This window comes from Triticum aestivum, chromosome 7A (genome assembly GCF_018294505.1).
Source record: "Triticum aestivum cultivar Chinese Spring chromosome 7A, IWGSC CS RefSeq v2.1, whole genome shotgun sequence".
In the NCBI taxonomy this organism is placed as follows: Eukaryota; Viridiplantae; Streptophyta; class Magnoliopsida; order Poales; family Poaceae; genus Triticum; species Triticum aestivum.
In genome coordinates this window covers 129,676,630-129,693,777 of record NC_057812.1, presented here as the reverse complement: position 1 = coordinate 129,693,777, position 17,148 = coordinate 129,676,630, and positions in this window count along the sequence as shown.

Here is a 17,148-nt window from a genome sequence, read left to right as displayed (position 1 = left end):
CCCAGCATCGGCCTGGGCCAGTCCACACCGGGAGGTCTCCCGATCCAACAGGTCCGGTTCCCACCGTCACCATCTCTAATTCCGGCCTGGATCACCGGGACGTCGCCACCGCCAGTTTACACGGAGGCCGGGGACCCGTCGGTGCCCACGCTGCAGCCCGGAGCCTCGTCTGGCTCCACGGGGGCCTACGCCGGCCTCCCCACCATTAACCGGGCGACATCCTCAGCTCTCCGCATCGCCGAGCCGGTGGGCCCTGGCGCGACGACCCAGACGCCGCCCCGGTTCGCCAAGATCGACTTCGCCACCTATGACGGCTCGGAGGACCCGCTTAACTGGCTCAACCAGTGTGACCAATTTTTCCGTGGGCAGCACACGCCCACGTCGGAGCGCACTTGGCTGGCTTCCTACCACCTCCACGGTGCAGCCCAGACATGGTAATACCCCCTCGAGCAGGATGAGGGCGGCATGCCCCCGTGGGAGCGCTTCCGCGAGCTATGCATCCTTCGTTTCGGGCCGGTAATGCGCGGGAGCCGCCTGGCCGAGTTGGGCCGCCTACCCTTCACCTCCACGGTGCAGGACTTCGCGACCGCTTCCAGGCTCTGGCGTGTCACGCGTCGGGTGTGATGGATCTACAGCGGGCTGAACTCTTTGTCGGCGGCCTTCCCGACTGTGGGAAATATGCCCTAGAGGCAATAATAAAAGCATTATTATTATATTTCCTTATTCATGATAATTGTCTTTATTCATGCTATAATTGTGTTATCCGGAAATCGTAATACATGTGTGAATAATAGACACCAACATGTCCCTAGTAAGCCTCTAGGTGACTAGCTCGTTGATCAACAGATAGTCATGGTTTCCTGACTATGGACATTGGATGTCATTGACAACGAGATCACATCATTAGGAGAATGATGTGATGGACAAGACCCAATCCTAAACATAGCACAAGATCGTATAGTTCGTTTGCTAGAGTTTTCCAATGTCAAGTATCTTTTCCTTAGACCATGAGATCGTGTAACTCCCGGATACCGTAGGAGTGCTTTGGGTGTACCAAACGTCACAACGTAACTGGGTGACTATAAAGGTATACTACGGGTATCTCCGAAAGTGTCTGTTGGGTTGACACGGATCAAGACTGGGATTTGTCACTCCATATGACGGAGAGGTATCACTGGGCCCAGTCGGTAATGCATCATCATAATGAGCTCAAAGTGACCAAGTGTCTGGTCACGGGATCATGCATTACGGTACGAGTAAAGTGACTTGCCGGTAACGAGATTGAACGAGGTATTGGGATACCGACGATCGAATCTCGGGCAAGTAACATAGCGATTGACGAAGGGAATTGTATACGGGGTTGCTTGAATCCTCGACATCGTGGTTCATCCGATGAGATCATCGAGGAGCATGTGGGAGCCAACATGGGTATCCAGATCCCGCTGTTGGTTATTGACCGGAGAGCGATCTCGGTCATGTCTACATGTCTCCCGAACCCGTAGGGTCTACACACTTAAGGTTCGGTGACACTAGGGTTGTAGGGATATGTATATGCAGTAACCCGAATGTTGTTCGGAGTCCCGGATGAGATCCCGGACGTCACGAGGAGTTCCGGAATGGTCCGGAGGTAAAGAATTATATATGGGAAGTCTTGTTTTGGTCGCCGGAAAGGTTTCGCGCATTATCGGTATTGTACCGGGAGTGCCAAAAGGGGTCCGGGGGTCCACCAAGGGGGTCCACCTGCCCCGGGGGGGCACATGGGCTGTAGGGGTGTGCGCCTTGGCCTATATGGGCCAAGGGCACCAGCCCCAAGAGGCCCATGCGCCAAGAGATAAGGGAAAGGAAGAGTCCCAAAGGGGGAAGGCACCTCCTAGGTGCCTTGGGGAGGATGGACTCCTCCTTGGCCGCACCCTTCCTTGGAGGAAGGGCCAAGGCTGCGCTCCCCCCCTCTCCCTTGGCCCTATATATAGTGGGGGGAAGGGAGGGCAGCCACACCAAAGCCCTGGCGCCTCCCTCTCCCTCTCCAACACCTCCTCCTCCTCCATAGAGCTTGGCGAAGCCCTGACGGAGTACTGCAGCTCCACCACCACGCCGTCGTGCTGCTGCTAGAGCCATCTTCCTCAACCTCTCCTTCCCCTTGCTGGATCAAGAAGGAGGAGACGTCACGCTGACCGTACGTGTGTTGAACACGGAGGTGTCGTCCGTTCGGCGCTAGGATCTCTGGTGATTTGGATCACGTCGAGTACGCCTTCCTCATCCCCGTTCTTTGAACGCTTCCGCGCGTGATCTACAAAGGTATGTAGATGCAATCCGATCACTCGTTGCTAGATGAACTCCTAGATGGATCTTGGTGAAACCGTAGGAAAATTTTTTGTTTTCTGCAACATTCCCCAACAGTGGCATCATGAGCTAGGTCTATGCCTAGTTCTCTTGCACGAGTAGAACACAATTTGTTGTGGGCGTTGATGTTGTCAACTTTCTTGCCGCTACTAGTCTTATCTTGCTTCAACGGTATTGTGGGATGAAGCGGCCCGGACCAACCTTACACGTACACTTACGTGAGACCGGTTCCACTGACTAACATGCACAAGTTGCATAAGGTGGCTGGCGGGTGTCTGTCTCTCCCACTTTAGTTGGAGCGGATTCGATGAAAAGGGTCCTTATGAAGGGTAAATAGAAGTTGACAAATCACGTTGTGGCTTTCACGTAGGTAAGAAAACGTTCTTGCTAGAACCCTATTGCAGCCACGTAAAACTTGCAACAACAATTAGAGGACGTCTAACTTGTTTTTGCAGCAAGTGTTCTGTGATGTGATATGGCCAAAGTTGTGATGAATGATGAATGATATATATGTGATGTATGAGATGTTCATGCTATTGTAATAGGAATCACGACTTGCATGTCGATGAGTATGACAACCGGCAGGAGCCATAGGAGTTGTCTTTAATTTTTGTATGACCTGCGTGTCATTGAGAAACGCCATGTAAATTACTTTACTTCATTGCTAAACGCGTTAGCCGTAGTAGTAGAAGTAATAGTTGGCGAGCAACTTCATGGAGACACAATGATGGAGATCATGATGATGGAAATCATGGTGTCATGCTGGTGGCAAGATGATCATGGAGCCCCAAGATGGAGAATAAAGGAGCTATGTGATATTGGCCATAACATGTCACTATTATTGTTTGATTGAATGTGATGTTTATCATGTTTCTGCATCTTGTTTACTTAGAACGACGCTAGTAAATAAGATGATCCCTCATAATAATTTCAAGAAAGTGTTTCCCCTAACTGTGCACCATTGCGACAGTTCGTTGTTTCGAAGCACCACATGATGATCGGGTGTTAGATTCTAACGTTCACATACAACGGGTGTAAGACAGATTTACACATGCAAACACTTAGGTTGACTTGACGAGCCTAGCATGTACAGACATGGCCTCGGAACACAAAAGACCGAAAGGTCGAGCATGAGTCGTATAGAAGATACGATCAACATGAAGATGTTCACCGATGTTGACTAGTCCGTCTCACATGATGATCGGACACGGCCTAGTTAACTCGGATCATGTTATACTTAGATTACTTGAGGGATGTCTATCTAAGTGGGAGTTCATTGAATAATTTGATTAGATGAACTTAATTATCAAGAACTTAGTCTAAAATTTTTACAATATGTCTTGTAGATCAAATGGCCAACGTAGTCCTCAACTTCAATGCGTTCCTAGAGAAAACCAAGCTGAAAGACGATGGCAGCAACTACACGGACTGGGTCCGGAACCTGAGGATCATCCTCATAGCTGCCAAGAAAGATTATGTCCTACAAGCACCGCTAGGTGACGCACCTGTTCTCCCTGCAGAACAAGACGTTATGAACGCTTGGCAGGCACGTACCGATGACTACTCCCTCGTTCAGTGCGGCATGCTTTACAGCTTAGAGCCGGGGCTCCAAAAGCGTTTTGAGAGACACGGAGCATATGAGATGTTTGAAGAGCTGAAAATGGTTTTCCAAGCTCATGCCCGGGTCGAGAGATATCAAGTCTCCGACAAGTTCTTCAGCTGTAAGATGGAGGAAAACAGTTCTGTCAGTGAGCACATACTCACTATGTCTGGGTTGCATAACCGCTTGACTCAGCTGGGAGTTAATCTCCTGGATGACGCGGTCATTGACAGAATCCTTCAGTCGCTTCCACCGAGCTACAAGAGCTTTGTGATGAACTTCAATATGCAGGGGATGGAAAAGACCATTCCTGAAGTATTTGCAATGCTGAAATCAGCAGAGGTAGAAGTCAAAAAGGAACATCAAGTGTTGATGGTGAATAAAACCACTAAGTTCAAGAAGGGCAAGGGAAAGAAAGCTTTCAAGAAGGACGGTGATGAAGCCATGTACCTAGGGTAGGGGCATGGGCCTGTCCAAAGAGCCCTACCCTGGGACATCCCTAGGAGAAGTCACCTTTCAATCGACTTGAAGGTATCCCACTCGACGGGTTCAAGACACTCAACCAAGAAGCCATCACTCGACCATGAAGCCAACCACTCGACTACCATGAGACCTAAAGTCACTCCGCAAGCAAACGGTCGGCTATTAAGTAGTCTTTATGGTCATTATCACACTTTATTAGGGGTGTTACCAGTAACGCCCAACCTTAAATGTACCTTAAACCCTGCACTACTGAGGGCAGGAGGGGGCCGGCGAACTCTATATAAGCCACCCCCTCCTCAGTATGAAGGGTTCGCACCCCTGTTATTCACACGCCAGTAATCCAATCGACCGCCTCCGGGCACCGAGACGTAGGGCTGTTACTTCCTCCGCGAAGGGCCTGAACTCGTACATCTTGGTGTGTTTACAACTTCCCAATAGCTGAGATCTAGCCTCTCCATACATACCCCCCCTACATCACTGTCAGAGTTAGAACCATGACAGTTGGCGCCCACCGTGGGGCCGGGATCTTAGTGCCTGATTGGAGAAGTTGTGATTTTTCCGATCCCTTTGATCATGGTTTCGTGCGGAGTTTTGGTGGAGGGCCGCGAGATCCTCCTCGGCGCGCTCACGTTCATCGCCGACGACTCCGCCTGGCTTCAGGAGGCACCACTCGACATCGATGCGCTCCCCATCCGCGGTGCGACGCATTTCCGCGCATGCGTTCGTGGCGTCCTCCTGCGGCAGCCGTCGACCCAGTATCGGTCAGCCCCCGTATCGTCTCCCCGCTCTGTCTCCCACCGGCGCAAGCGCTCCGGTCGGTCGAGACTTCAGAGGTGGGTGAGGCATGCCGTGGCTCGCCAGTCGGCCGCCCCGCAAGTCGCGGCAATCGAGCCCGACGAATCCTCTGCGGCCTGTTCGACCTGTCGACTGGCTCCGCGGAGACCGCATCCGAGTGCGACAGCAGCGACCCAGCGGCTGAGATTCTGGCGGTCGATGGAACGCACAGTCCTCCCGGTTTCCCTCGCGCTGATGGAGGCGTGGGTGGGGGCGACCCGTCGCATCCCCACGATGAGTATCTCCCCGAACCTCTCACGTCATTACAGCGAGAGGAGCTTCGCCACCGGAACATGGACGCACTCCGCACTCCTATCATCGGAGAGACCCCCGAGGCCCGGGCCTTGGAGGACGCGCGCTTGGCTAACTTGGCCGAGCGCACTCGACTGGAGAATCTCCAGCGAGCACTCGACGAGCAAGCGCGCCAGCGGGCTCCCGAGTCTAGTCGACGCCAGCTCTTCCCGCCGACGCAGGTATACCGAACCCCAGTTCAGAATTTGGCCGCCGCGGCCCGTATAGCAGAATCGATTCAGCCCTCCCAGTCGGAGGCTGGCAGGGGCTTGTTGCAGATTAGAGCGTTGCTCCGGGCGGCGGGAAACCAGAATTCCGCTGTTTCTCAGTCGCGGAATAGGATCCACAGTCGATCCGTTGCAACAGATACAGTCCAGTCGGCTCACAGCCCGAGGTCGCCCCCGAGGCGTGAGGGACGTGGTGACCGGCATGATCAGTACAGAAGGAATGAGCAGTATGATCACCGATCCGATCGTGATGATCGACGTCGAGTGCCAACCCCTCCCCCGAGGAGTGGGTCATATGCGCCTCGACATCGAGATGACAGGCGCCCTCATAGCGTTGGGCAGAGGATTCCAGTCGACCCCAGGGACCCAGGCTTTGACGCGAGATCTGTCCTCGTTCAAGGTTTGGTTGACAGGAACAGGGCTCATCGGGAAGGCCAGAACAGAGATGCGCCCGCCAGCAGCAGAGTACGTGTTTCAGGGCCAGAGTGTTTCAGTCGAGCCATCAGGGCCGCAGTGATTCCTCCCAACTTTCGGTTGGCGACTGGAGTCAGCAAGTTCACCGGTGAGTCTAAGCCTGACACTTGGCTCGAAGATTACCGAGTGGCTGTACAGATTGGCGGTGGCAATGATGAGGTGGCCATGAAGCATTTGCCTCTCCTGTTAGAGGGCTCGGCCAGAGCGTGGCTGAATCAGTTAGCACCCAGCAGCATCTACACTTGGGAGGATCTCTCTCGAGTGTTTGTCACAACCTTTGAGGGAACATGCAAGCGACCCGCAGGCCTTACAGAATTGCGGTCTTGCGTGCAGAAGCCGAGTGAAACTCTGAGGGATTACATCCAGAGGTGGATCACTTTGCATCACACAGTTGAGAACGTACCGGATCACCAAGCAGTTTGTGCCTTTAAAGAAGGCGTCAAGAACAGAGAGTTGAACCTGAAGTTCGGTCGGACCGGAGAAATGTCCCTGAATCGGATGATGGAAATTGCCACCAAATACGCTAACGGAGAAGATGAAGATCGACTCCGGAGTGGCAAGCAGAAAGCAGTCGCCCAGGAAACCGGAGGCAATTCCAGTCGGAAGCAGAAGCGGAAGGCCGAGCCAGCCGCCCCTGGGGAGGCCCTGGCCGTAACCCAGGGAAATTTCAAGGGAAAACCCAAAGGCCCCTGGAAGCCCAAGAAAGTCAAGGATCAAGATGGAAATGATGTTTTGGATCTGCCATGTCACATCCACACCAAGAAAGATGAAGAGGGTAATTTATTTACCCAAAGCATACCACTCGACAGTGCCGGCTCCTGATCCAGCAGTTTCAGGGCAAACAGCCCAAAGATAAGGAAAAAGAGTCGGACAGAGTTGAGGAGAAGGAAGATAGCGACGATGGATACCCCCAAATCAATTCCACACTGATGATTTTTGCTGATGTCGAAAGCAAAAGTCGACTGAAAGTCATTAACCGTGAGGTGAATATGGTTGCTCCGGCGACACCCAGTTATCTGAAGTGGTCTCAGACTGCCATCACATTCGACCAGTCCGATCACCCTATGCACATTGCCACCCCTGGGAGGCAAGCTTTGGTGGTTGACCCAGTTGTTGAAGGCACTCGACTGACCAAAGTCCTGATGGATGGTGGCAGTGGCCTGAACATATTGTATGCTGAAACATTGAAAGGGATGGGCATTCCGATGTCCAGGCTCAGCGCCAGCAACATGAGCTTCCATGGAGTCATTCCTGGAAAGAAAGCCGAGTCACTCGGCCAGATTGCTCTCGACGTGGTTTTCGGTGATTCAAAGGATTACCGCAAGGAAAAGTTGACATTTGAGATTGTGGACTTCCAAAGTGCTTATCATGCTATTCTGGGCCGGCCAGCTTATGCACGCTTCATGGCTCGACCATGCTACGTGTATCTCAAGTTGAAGATGCCCGGCCCCAGAGGTGTGATCACCGTTACCGGCAATCGGAAGAAAGCAGAGGAGTGTTTTCAGAAAGGATCGAAGATTGCTGATGCTCAGATGGCAGTTGTTGAGCTACAAGAGTACCAGAAGACTGCTGATCCGAGTGAATTGCTACGAGCCAAGAAGCCTGCTTCAGAATCTGCTTTTCAGTCGTCCGGTGAAACTAAGCCAGCTCACATTCACCCGACCGACCCCGACGCTGCTCCGACTCACATCTCAACGACGCTCGACTCCAAATAGGAAGAAGCGCTCATCCAGTTCCTCCGTGAGAACTGGGACGTCTTCGCATGGAAGCCTTCTGACATGCCTGGAGTTCCCAGGGGGCTGGCTGAGCACCGTCTACGAGTCGACCCGAAGTTCAAGCCTGTGAAAGAACATCTTCGACGGTCCGCCGTCCAGAAGAGGAAAGCTATTGGCGAGGAGGTGGCTCGGCTCTTAGCAGCGGAGTTCATCCGAGAGATTTACCACTCCGAGTGGCTCGCCAATGTTGTCATGGTCCCCAAGAAGGACAAGTCACTTCGCATGTGCATTGACTTTAAACACATCAATCGGGCCTGCCCGAAAGATCATTTCCCTCTCCCCCGCATCGACCAAGTAGTGGACTCGACCGCGGGGTGTGAGCGTTTGTCTTTTCTAGATGCTTATTCAGGGTACCATCAGATCCGTCTGTATGGACCCGACGAGATCAAAACGGCTTTCATCACCCCATTTGGGTGCTTCTGTTATGTCACCATGCCCTTCGGCCACAAGAATGCTGGAGCCACGTTCATGAGGATGATTCAGAAGTGTTTACTCACTCAGATCAGTCGGAACGTAGAAGCATACATGGATGATATTGTGGTTAAGTCACGGAAAGGTTCCGACCTACTGACTGACCTTGCCGAAACCTTTGCTAACCTTAGGGGATACGATATCAAGCTCAATCCATCAAAGTGCACATTCGGAGTTCCAGGTGGAAAGTTACTCGGTTTTCTCGTTTCTGAACGAGGAATCGACGCCAATCCCGAGAAAGTTGGCACCATACTCCAGATGAAGCACCCTGTGCGTGTACACGATGTCCAGAAGCTTACAGGTTGCTTGGCCGCTCTAAGTCGATTCATTTCTCGTCTCGGTGAAAAGGCGTTGCCTCTTTACCGACTGATGAAGAAGTCTGACAAGTTCGAGTGGACTCCAGAAGCTGACGCAGCATTTGCAGAGCTCAAAGCTCTGCTCTCCACCCAGCCGGTGCTTGCTGCCCCAATCAGTAAAGAGCCTCTGCTGCTGTACATTGCAGCCACGGGACAAGTTGTCAGTACAGTACTCACGGTCGAGCGGGAAGAAGAAGGAAAGGCCTTCAGAGTTCAGCGCCTAGTATATTATGTGTCTGAAGTTTTGACCCCTTCGAAGCAAAGATATCCCCATTACCAGAAGCTTGTATATGGGATCTACATGACCACGAAGAAGGTTGCACACTACTTCTCTGACCATTCCATTACAGTCGTCAGCGACGCTCCACTGTCAGAGATCTTGCACAACAGAGATGCAACTGGTCGAGTGGCTAAGTGGGCGATTGAACTCCTTCCCCTAGATATCAAGTTTGAAGCAAAGAAGGCTATCAAGTCCCAAGCAATTGCAGATTTCGTCGCCGAGTGGATTGAACAGCAACTTCCGACTCAAGTTCACTCGGAGCACTGGACCATGTTCTTCGATGGATCTAAGATGCTGAATGGTTCCGGTGCTGGGGTAGTATTGGTCTCCCCCCGAGGAGATAAGCTCAGATACGTTCTCCAGATTCACTTCGATTCCTCCAACAATGAAGCAGAATATGAAGCACTCTTGTACGGGTTGCGCATGGCCATTTCACTCGGCGTCCGGCGCCTCATGGTCTACGGCGACTCAGATTTGGTGGTTAATCAGGTGATGAAGGAGTGGGACGTCAGAAGCCCAGCTATGACTGGCTATTGCAACGCAGTAAGAAAGCTAGAAAAGAAATTCGAGGGGTTAGAGCTTCATCACATCCCCCGACTGAAAAATCAAGCAGCATGATGATCTGGCAAAGATAGGCTCCAAGAGAGAAGCCATTCCCAGCAATGTGTTTTTGGAGCACATCCGCTCGCCGTCAGTCCAGGAGGATCCTTTCACAGAAGAAGCCCCGCAACCGAAAAGTGCCACAGATCCGACTGAAGTCGAAATTCCTGCTGTGGTCGACCTAGTCATGGAGGTCTTGGCTATCACTCCCGACTGGACGATACCATACATCGCGTATATCTTGAGGAAAGAACTCCCGGAGGACGAGGAAGAGGCTCGACAGATCGTCCGCCGATCCAAGGCCTTCACAGTCATAAAGGGACAGTTGTATAGGGAAAGCGCGACTGGAATCGGTCAGAAGTGCATAACACCAGAAGAGGGTCAGATGATCCTTGATGATATCCACTCGGGGACCTGTGGTCACCATGCGTCCTCTCGGACCATTGTGGCTAAAGCATACCGAGCGGGATTTTACTGGCCAAGAGCAAATGAGATGGCGAAAGAGATAGTCGACAAGTGTGGAGGTTGCCAGTTCTACTCCAACATGTCACACAAGCCTGCATCAGCCCTGAAGACCATTCCACTCGTCTGGCCCTTTGCTGTCTGGGGACTGGACATGGTCGGTCCACTGAGAACAGGCAGGAGCGGATTCACGCATGTGCTTGTGGCAGTCGACAAGTTCACCAAATGGATTGAAGCCAAGCCTATCAAGAATCTCGATGCTTGCACCGCTATCAGTTTCGTCAGAGGGCTAACATTCAGATATGGGGTCCCGCATAGCATCATCACCAACAATGGGTCAAACTTCGATTCAGACAAGTTCAGAGCTTTTTGCGCCTCTCAAGGCACACGAGTCGACTACGCGTCGGTCGCGCATCCTCAGTCGAATGGACAAGCTGAAAGAGCAAATGGTCTGATTCTCAAAGGATTGAAGCCTCGATTGATGCGTGATCTCAAGCACGCAGCAGGCGCTTGGGTCGATGAACTTCCGTCGGTTTTGTGGGGGCTGAGGACCACCCCGAACCGGTCGACTGGAAGAACGCCATTTTTTCTGGTTTACGGAGCCGAAGCCGTCCTGCCGAGTGATCTACTTCACAACGCCCCCAGAGTCGAGCTTTATAACGAAGACGAAGCAGAGCAAGCCCGGCAAGACGCAGTCGACCTCCTAGAGGAGGAGAGGGAAATGGCTATGATCAGATCGACCATCTATCAGCAAGACTTGCGTCGATTCCATGCCAGAAATGTGAAGAGTCGAGCCTTCCAGGAAGGAGATTTGGTCCTCCGAGTGGATCAACAGAAACCACACAAACTTGCTCCTACTTGGGAAGGCCCCTTCATCGTCACCAGAGTCCTCCACAATGGAGCATATCACCTCTACAATGTTGATCACCAGATCGACGAGCCACGAGCTTGGAATGCGGAACTGCTCCGCCCCTTTTACACTTGAGTTCTCCCTTGGACGAGATGTAATAAGAAAAAAAATTCTGCAGTTCATTTTTACCAAAGACAAGAGTGTCCCAATAATTGTTGTCACTCTTGTTTGCATACGAAATCCCCCAGTGGGTGACTTAGCTGCGAATCTATTTCGCCTAAGTTTGAAAAATCCTACCGAGTGGAGAGCAATCCTCCCACTAGGGGGCTTAGCTGCAGTCCAGTACTCGCCTAAGTTCTCCCACTTAGAGACTTAGCTGCAGTCAGGCACTCGCCTAAGTTTGAAAAAATCCTACCGAGTGGAGAGCAATCCTCCCACTCGGGGGCTTAGCTGCAGTCCAGTACTCGCCTAAGTTCTCCCACTTAGAGACTTAGCTGCAGTCAGGCACTCGCCTAAGTTTGAAAAAATCCTACCGAGTGGAGAGCAATCCTCCCACTCGGGGGCTTAGCTGCAGTCCAGTACTCGCCTAAGTTCTCCCACTTAGAGGCTTAGCTGCAGTCAGGCACTCGCCTAAGTTTGAAAAAATCCTACCGAGTGGAGAGCAATCCCCCCACTCGGGGGCTTAGCTGCAGCCCAGTGCTCGCCTAAGTGTTTAAAAATCCTACCGAGTGGAGAGCAATCCCCACACTCGGGGGCTTAGCTGCAGCCCAGTGCTCGCCTAAGTGTTTAAAAATCCTACCGAGTGGAGAGCAAACCTCCCACTCGGGGGCTTAGCTGCAGCCCAGCGCTCGCCTAAGTTTGAAAAAATCCTACCGAGTGGAGAGCAATCCTCCCACTCGGGGGCTTAGTTGCAGCCCAGTGCTCGCCTAAGTGTTTAAAAATCCTACCGAGTGGAGAGCAAACCTCCCACTCAGAGGCTTAGCTGCAGCCCAGCGCTCGCCTAAGTTTGAAAAAATCCTACCCAGTGGAGAGCGATCCTCCCACTCGGGGGCTTAGCTGCAGCCCAATGCTCGCCTAAGTGTTTAAAAATCCTACCGAGTGGAGAGCAAACCTCCCACTCGGAGGCTTAGCTGCAGCCCAGTGCCCGCCTAAGTACAAAACACAACCCAATCCGCGAGTCGACTGCTACCTTCTCCTTCGGAGCTGCACCACAAACACAAGGTTATTCCGAGTGAAGATCAAGTTCCACTCGACGAATCAAACCATGAAGATATTCAACGAGAAATCAAGATCAGATAAAGCCTAAAAGGTCCCAGACCTCACATCAAAGTACTCGAGCCCTCGGCTCGACGGAGTTTAACGGTTACAAATCCACTCGGCATTCCGAGGCAAATTTAAAGTGAAGCATGGAAGTTTTTCATTCCTCAAGAGGAGGACTGGAAGGGGAGACGAACTCGTCCAAGTCGATCCCGTCCGCAATACGAGTGGCAGCAGCAATAAAAGTCTCCATGAAGTCCTGAAAGTTGTGCTTCCTGGTATTGGCAACTTGGATGGCGGCCAACTTTTCTTCTCGCGCCTCCTTGCAATGGACGCGGACCAGGGACAGGGCGACATCAGCACCACATCTAGCAGAAGATTTCTTCCATTCCGCCACTCGACCCGGGACTTCATTCAGTCGGACCATCAGGGACTCGAGGTCGTTCTGAAGCGTCGTTCCAGGCCAGAGTGATGTGTCGATCCGCGACATCGCAACCTTCAGCCGAGCAAGATAATCAACAACGCTGGTAACACGAGACTCCAGTCGGAGCACGTTCATAGCAGCCTCGTCCTTCACGAGAGAATTGGCGGGATCCAAGCCTGGCTCCACTCGACTGGTTTCCTCTTCGAAGCTCTGGCAGAATTCTGCAAACACGATTCAAGAATAAGACAGTGGCCGTACGCGGGCTCGGTAACTACAAGACAGCCGGGTTGGAATAATTACCTTCGAGCATGACGAATAGCTTCTTGGCGAGTCCACCGAGATAAGCCTCCAGATCTTTTACCTTCCCCGCCAGCTCACCCGCCTTGTCGTGCAGAGCCATCTTTTCTTTCTTCAGTCGACTGGCATCTCGATTAGCTGTCTCGAGAGCAGTTTTCAGTCTGGAGTTCTCATGTTCAAGAGTTCCGACCGAAGCCAGTTTCTCTTCTGCGAGCTTCATTTTGCTCGAGGCCTCCTTCTGTGCCTCTGCAAGATCTTGATCCTTCTTCTTCAGAGCTTCCTCCAGTTTATCTGCGGCGCGTCGAGTGGAACCAACATCAAGAATGGACAAGAAAAAAAAGCCACCCATTAAGAATGAAGAACCTCACCAGCCATACCTTTTGCTTCTTCTTGCGCCTTCTTCAAATTCTCCTGGGCAAGCTTCAAGTTAAGGTTGAGCTGGATCTGTTGATTCTCCAACTCAGTATAGCGAGCTACAAGTTCACAGGATTTCTGCAAAAAGAAAAATCAGTCGACAGACGTCCAAAATAATTTGCTTCCGAGTAACTAAGAGGCAATGATGACGTTTCTAAGACTACAGCCGAATCAAGAACATTCGACAGTAGTCTCGGGGACTACACCCAGTGGGTGCACTCAGCATGCCCCCACTGTAAAAAAAAGTCGACTGCCCGCAGTCGACCGGATATAGTCCCATTCTACATGGCCTGACCAGACCGAGTGAAGAAATACAGCTACAACAACACAATATAAAGACTACAGTCGACTGCCCGCAGTCCACCGTAGTCTCGGGGACTACACCCAGTGGGTGCACTTAGCGTGCCCCCACTCGTCCAAGAATTGGCAGACACACCCAGTGGGTGTACAGATACAAAGATCTTCGGAAAAGAGATTCTTCAAACAGCATATCATAACAGACCAAGCGTTGAGTCGACTGACCTGGACGTTGCTCTGAAGAGCCGAGCTCGCGTCATAAGCTGCTTGGCTGGCCTCCCGAGCCAACTTCACTTGCTCCATCATGATCCCCGCCTGACGTATAGCCTCTTTTGCAGCAGCCGCTTGGTCCTCAGGGACGGGGTATGCGGCAAAAAGCGAAGACGGATCCGCAGTCGACGACGAGGGCCGCACACTCGCCAGAGGAACGGCGAAGGTCACAGAAGCCCGAGTGGTGTCACCACCATCCCGAGCTACGGCCTCAGACGCCGGAGCGGATTGGGGGGTCTTGTCAGCCGACGCCCTCTTGTGCCTCCTCACTCTCAACGGACCGTTGTCGTCGTCATCCGGGAGGTCGATAACATGAGGAGGGGCTACAAGGAAACATTCAATCGACCAGGGTTGCAATAAATGTTTAGTCGACTCAAAGCGGAACGTCAGTAATCGTACCAGGGTTGGAGGTAACAGCATCCTCCATCTCTTGGTCGTCGTCCTTGGCGGAGATCTCAGAAGTAGCAGCACTGCAAGCCTCGAAAGTCAGTCGGTTGGCTCAATGGATCGACCAAGGATCCGTCCACGGTCGACAAAGGAAAACAAGTTTTATTATTACCCAGAAATGGTGGGGACGGCCATCTTCATCTTGGGCAGAGCCTTGGGCGGCTTGGACGGCGCTGCGCGCGGGTGCTTGGGAGCCTTTCCAGTCGGCGTAGGAGAAGAGGTCCGAGGGCGTTTCGACGACTGCCCAACAGGAGCAGTCGCCCTACCACGCTCCCGCGCTGGATCGTGTGTGAGCTTGGATCGCCCCTCCGGGCGGGGGGGTTCAACCTCCTCCTCCTCCTCTTCGCTGGAGTCGACGTCGTCGCCTCCCTCTCCTTCACTGTCGGACTCCCACTCGCCTTGATCGTCCCCGCTCTCACCTCCGCTCGCCTCCCCTTCCTCAGTTGGCCCCTGTGCCCCATTGGGCGTCGAGTACATCTCAGTAGTCGCCTAAAAAACAACAGACAAGACAAAGGTCAATCGACCAACTCAAAGAAGACCAATGAAGAAAAACAAGATCTCAGTCAGGAGCATAAAGACATACCTGGTCCACGTCGTACGAGTTGTCGAGTGGAATTACCCTCCTGGCTCCTTGGGGTTGTCCTTGTTTCCTATGATGCTCGACAGCCACCCCTCCAGCATCTCATCAGTGACCTCCTCCGGGTGGATCCGAGTGGTGTCGTCGAAACCCGAGTACAGCCATATCGGGTGGTCACGAGCCTGGAGCGGTTGGATGCGCCTCCGGAGGAAGACCTCCAGCACATCCATGCTCGTCACGCCCTCACGGACAAGCTCAACCACTCGACCTGCCAGCACTTTGACTTGGGCCCTTTCCTCCGGCGCCACTTTCAAAGCAGGTTTTTCAGCTCGGTCGAGTGAGAAAGGGGGGAGACCAGTCGACTGTCCTGGGGTCACCTGGTCTTGACAGTAGAACCAGGCCGCCTGCCAGCCATGGACCGACTCCGGGAAAGTGATAGATGGAAAACAACTCTTTCCCCTCATCTGGATCGCCAGGCCCCCGCACAGCTGGATCACCTGCGTCCTTTCATCACTCGACTTGGCCTTCTTGACCGATTGAGAACGGCAGGTAAAGATGTGCTTGAAGAGACCCCAATGGGGGCGGCAACCCAAGAAACCCTCACACATGGAAATGAAAGCAGCGAGGTATACGATGGAGTTGGGAGTGAAGTGGTGAAGCTGCGCTCCAAAGAAGTTCATGAAGCTCCGGAAAAAAGGATGGGGCGGCAGAGAAAACCCGCGGTCGACATGGGTGGCTAAGAGCACGCACTCACCGTCGCGGGGCTGAGGTTCGATCTCTCTCCACGGGAGACGCGCAGCTTCATGGGGAATGACCCCCCTCCCTCGACCATGTCATCGAGATCTTCTTGCCGGATCACCAACGGCATCCAATCGCCTTGGATCCAGCCTCGGGGCAGAGCAGACCTTGAGGAGGATCCGCCCCGAGCGGACCTCTTCCCTTTCCCCTGCGCCGCTGCCTTCTTCGCGCGCTCCAGGGCGGATGTCTTGTCCTTCGCCATCATCGCCGGCAAATCATGCACGGACCCGCGGCGCTAGGGTGAGAACGGAGGTGGCGGAGGAACTCGCGAAGGGAGAGAGGAAAAAGGAAGCGCACTGTTTGGAAACCCCGAGCCGGCAACTTATAAGGGGCCGCTTCCGAGTGGCTGACTGGTAGGCCCAGGCTATCCAGTCAAATCCCGCAACAGACGTGCGCGCAGTACGTGGTGAAAAAGGCGACGCGAGGATCGAGGAGCTTCCACTTTATCGCTTCCGATTACTGCGGCCGCTCCTATCCCGCGCGCTTCCCGAAATCCGAATCCCGCGACACCCGCGAGCCGCAGAACAACTTGCTAAAACAGAAGACCCCGCTCGCGCCGACACTCGGTATGTCACACATAAAGAAATTCACTCGACGAAAGGCCTAGAATGGATCAAGGCGATTGAAAGAGGTTGATGACGTCATCCGTGACGGTTGGCCCAAAACGAGGCGCTCGCGTAGCCCAAAGAACCGGTCGGAAAGATCTCCAACTCTTTCCCCACTCTAACCTCGATCCATTCGGGGGCTAATGATGAAGCCATGTACCTAGGGTAGGGGCACGGGCCTGTCCAAAGAGCCCTACCCTGGGACATCCCTAGGAGAAGTCACCTTTCAATCGACTTGAAGGTATCCCACTCGACGGGTTCAAGACACTCGACCAAGAAGCCATCACTCGACCATGAAGCCAACCACTCGACTGCCAGGAGACCTAAAGTCACTCCGCAGGCAAACGGTCGGCTATTAAGTAGTCTTTATGGTCATTATCACACTTTATTAGGGGCGTTACCAGTAACGCCCAACCTTAAATGTACCTTAAACCCTGCATTACTGAGGGCAGGAGGGGCCGGCGAACTCTATATAAGCCACCCCCCTCCTCAGTATGAAGGGTTCGCACCTCTGTTATTCACACGCCAGTAATCCAATCGACCGCCTCCGGGCACCGAGACGTAGGGCTGTTACTTCCTCCGCGAAGGGCCTGAACTCGTACATCTTGGTGTGTTTACAACTTCCCAATAGCTGAGATCTAGCCTCTCCATACATACCCCCCCTACATCACTGTCAGAGTTAGAACCACGACAGACGGCAAGGGAGTTTCCATGCCCGA